Source organism: Sceloporus undulatus, chromosome 2 (genome assembly GCF_019175285.1).
Source record: "Sceloporus undulatus isolate JIND9_A2432 ecotype Alabama chromosome 2, SceUnd_v1.1, whole genome shotgun sequence".
Classification (NCBI taxonomy): domain Eukaryota; kingdom Metazoa; phylum Chordata; class Lepidosauria; order Squamata; family Phrynosomatidae; genus Sceloporus; species Sceloporus undulatus.
The window spans coordinates 5343608-5347717 of NC_056523.1; the positions used below are offsets into that span (position 1 = coordinate 5343608).

General features: G+C 45.7%; 1 long non-coding RNA gene across 1 annotated transcript; it reads left to right on the plus strand.

Moving 5' to 3' along the window:
• The first annotated feature begins 912 nt into the window (after positions 1-912).
• LOC121924301 lies at positions 913-3906 on the plus strand. The gene is made up of 3 exons (XR_006102566.1): positions 913-1045; positions 2672-2673; positions 3796-3906. It is a non-coding gene; the product is annotated as an uncharacterized LOC121924301 (long non-coding RNA).
• The last annotated feature ends 204 nt before the right edge of the window (positions 3907-4110 follow it).

Sequence of the window (4110 nt, forward strand, 5' to 3'; positions counted from 1 at the left end):
TTAGCTGTTTTAATTTTTGTTAGTGCTCTGACTCTCGGTTGCGAAAACAGCGAGATATAAACATAAATATAAGGCATAATATGTAAAACACCCCTGGCCATGAAATCCCGGGTGACTTTGGGCAGGTTCAATGCGTATTTTGTTAAGCAAATACAATGCAATTTTCTTGTATTAATATTATTATTTGTTGAGTGTGGCTTATGGTTGCCATAAGGGGGAAACGACTTCAGAAAACAACAACCAAATCCATGCTGCTCTGCTCCCATTTCTTCTCTCTCCAGACCATTCAGTTGACTTCTAGTTGACTTTCTCCTTCCTTCTGGGTTCCCTGCAAGCTCCTCTCTAAGAAATGTGACTCTCGCACAAACAAGCCTGAAGGAAGCCAGAGACAAGAGCAATGTCCAGACAGAGATTGGTCTGAAAAAGAGCCTTCTTTTTTGTTGGGAGGGGGAGAGAGAAAAGGAGCCCTGTATTCCAAAGGCATCCTGACTGATGGGTGCCACCTGGTCCTTTGCTTCAGCAGCAAAAGTCTTGTAAGCATGTTAAAGACAAAAAGCACCCCATTGCTATTGACAGAGCTGTGCTAAAAATGGGTCAAGGCAATAGGGACAGACAAGTGAGGTTGCATGAGAATCTAGTATGTGGATTAATTTCAAACCTCCTCTAAGGAGTCTTTTAACATCTCATCACAGGATGTCTGTTTTCCATTCTTCTTTGGGAAGAGCCATGCAGAGGAGCTCGGGGAGAAGATGCTCAGTTCTGAGGTCCAGCGCCAGCACTTCAGACCTTTTGTCTACCAGGAGGGAGGCTTGGGGCCCCAGAGGTTTGCAGCCGCTCCACAATCCTGCTGTCAGGGCTGAAGCCAGAGAGACACACAAGGCTGAGATGCTGACTGGGTGATCCGGGAAGCAGCTCCTGGCCATCCTTCCCCCAGAGATGGAGAGCTGGGTTCGGATGTGGAGCGGAGACCACTTCCAAGCAGTGGCCTTGGCAGAGGGTTTCCTCCTGAGCCAGGCAGAGGAGACGAAACGGGAAAGAGGAGCAGGTGAGCCGATTTATAGTGTCCATTAGTATTATTTATTAAGGATTTTGAAAAAATTAAGTAAACTCAGTAAAGTCAAAGGATTTCATGGTCAGCATCTGTAGTTTTTTGTTGGGTCTTTTGGGCTAGGTGGCCATGTTTAGCAGAGTTTCTTCTTTTCTGACGTGTCACATCATCTGGGCTGGCTCTGATCCGCCACAATGCTGCAAATGGAGAAGAAACTCTGGTAGAACATGGCCACAAGCCGCAAGACCCACAAAAAGTAAGTAACCGTTTTGTTAATGCAGACAGAAAGAAGGCTGCTGATAGTCGAAGGCAGATCAAAAAATAGGATACTCGGTGTTGTGGGATTTGGGTCACTCAGGTTATGGATCTTCCTTGGCCCCATTTTAACACAAAATGCAATCAAATTAAAACCTCTGTGTGTGTGTGTGTGTGTTTGTGAGTGTTGTGGGAATTGGGTCACTACAGATTATGGATTTTCCCTTGGCACCCATTTGCCGCCAAATTCATCTAATGCCTTCTCTGCATCCGTGCATCCTCCCTCCTTGTCACCCCGAAGTTGTTGTTGTTTGTTATTATATATTATTATTAATTTCCTCATCTTGGAAAGCCAGAAATGCATACATACCCTCCTTGCTTCCCTCAGCTACCACTGGAATTCTTTACAGACAGTAGCCAAGCATTCTCTATCATTTGCCAAAATTGGAAAGAGAACGTTTGTAAATCCGTATTGTAGCATTCATGTAGAAAAAATGTCTTTTGCAATGCCTTTTGCAAAGTGTACTTGCTGCTGGGAACAGAAATAAAGGGAAACAGGCAGTGAGCAACTATCGGTCTGTCTGTCTGTCGTCTGTCTCTACCTGAAGCTAAACCATGCACATAGTAAGCAAAAAAAATAAATAAAATAAAATAAAAAATAAAATAAAATTAAAACTAAAAAAGAAACTCCCTGTGTGAGAGCGGAGGCTTGCTGTGTTCAGTGCCCTCCCTCTCACCTGCCCTGAACCTCTCCTGCTCTGTTACCCCCGATTTAGCCTCCATTGCCCCCTTTTCTCCCCCAGCCTTCATCCTCATCCTCCTCCTGGTCCTCCCCATCCCCGATTCTCCCTGGCACCTTTGGCTCCTTCCTTTCCCCCGGTCCTGCTCCTGAGCTTGCCCTCCATGGCCCCTTGCTTCCCTGGCTCCTTCATCCTCCTCCTCTGCTGATCTTCCTCCTTCCTTGTCACCCTTTTGCCCCTTCTTCTCCTCCTCTCTGATGAGGGGGGGAATGGCTCTGCCCTCTGTCCTCCCCTCTGACCTAAACCCTCCCATGAACGTGAACCGATCAGGATCGGGGGCATGTTCACATTTGCTGAACCTGTTTTAAAAAAAAGATACGGCTTTTTCCTCCGATTTGAAAAGACCCATGCTAAGGAGCATTTGCCCCTGACAGATAGGAAAGCCTCTTGATTTGCTTGTGAGAGATTCAGGCCAAATGACCTTCACGTTGCAAGATTCGACCGGATCCGGGGTAGAAGGTAGTCTGAATGGCCCCCAGGTTTGGTGGTTACGGTTCAGTCCAGGCACAATTATTCAGCTATCTATGTCCCTGTCAAACGCCATCTGGTTTCCTCCAGGCTTTTGAAGGAGTGATTTCTTCCACATGAGTTGTATCTTGTGGACATGGGGAGAGTAGGGTTCCCAATCTGGGTGGAGGACAGTTTTCACAGCGGTTGCCAGGGACCCCCCTCAGGGCTCCACTTTCCAAACAAAGGGCCTCCAAGCTAAGCTCATTGAAGCAGCAGCCACCTCCAGGACCCTCAGTTGCTTAGAAAACTGCCCACAGCGTCCCCTTTCCTTCCCCTCCCAGGAACATAGAGCTCGGCAACAAGGAAGAGAGACAGCACAGCCAAAGAGTTTTCAGTTTCACTTGGAACCACTATCCCCTGCCCCTCTATTATATGGCTTTCTGGACAGGTTTCCTCAGAGGGGGTGGGCCATTGCCATCCTTGGAGGCTGAGAGAGTGTGGCTCCTTGCAAGGTTTAAGGCGAACCTATCCTGGGGCTTTCTGGACAGATCTTTAAGAGGCGGCTGGCCTTGACAGCCTCTGAGGCTGTTTTTTGGAGTAATGCACTATGGCTTACTTATTTTCAATTGGTAACACTGAAAATACGATTCATAACATTACACTATTAAAGTTATGAATAGCAACAAAAATAATTTTATGGTTGGGGGGGGGTCACCACAACACGAGGAACTGTATTAAAGGGCCGTGGCATTGAAAGATTGGGAACCACTGGCTAAGCTTTCTCAGTGGCTGTCCTGAGGCCTGAACTCCCTTCATGTGGAAGTTAGCGGTGTTTCCGTCCCAAGATGAAATAGCCTTCTCAAACTCCGGAAACTGGGTTTAGTCGATATGCTTTCTATTGTTTTATCTTTCCTTTAGTCTCTTACGTTTTAATGGCTTCACTTCTGTAGATGCTTTGATTTTTAACTATTATCTGTATATGCATTTATTTTTATGTATTTTTGTTGTTGTTCTGCTTTCTGTAAATCACCATGAAACCGAATCCCTGAGGAATAGAAGCAAGGGATGCAAAAGAATAAAAAATCATCATAATGATGTAAATCTAGCTACTACTTCGAGTTTTTTTTTTCCTTTCTGGAAAATCATCTGCAATGGGGAGATGCCTCACAAGGCCTTGTCCTCTTCCTTTCCTTCCTATTATTATCTCCCCTCCTCTCTCCCCATTTCTTCTTCTCCCTGCAGCGTATTTGTGAAAGAGATGGCTGAGAAGGAGAAGTGTCCTTTTGAATCCAGTCCAAGGCAGGGGCCCAAGTGGATCACGCAAGACACGAAGGAAGTGTCCTCTTCAATGAGTAAGGGCGTAGGAGAGTATTCTTGTTTGATTCCCCTTCCAAATTATGTCTGAAATACCAGACTCAATCAATTGCAGCACTGGGACCATTTTATTAATCCTAACTAGCACTTGAAATACAGACATACCTCAAGTTAACAAACCCTCTGATCGTGAAGTATATTTTACAAGGACTTTTTATGCCTCCTCAGCTTCCTTTACCTCCT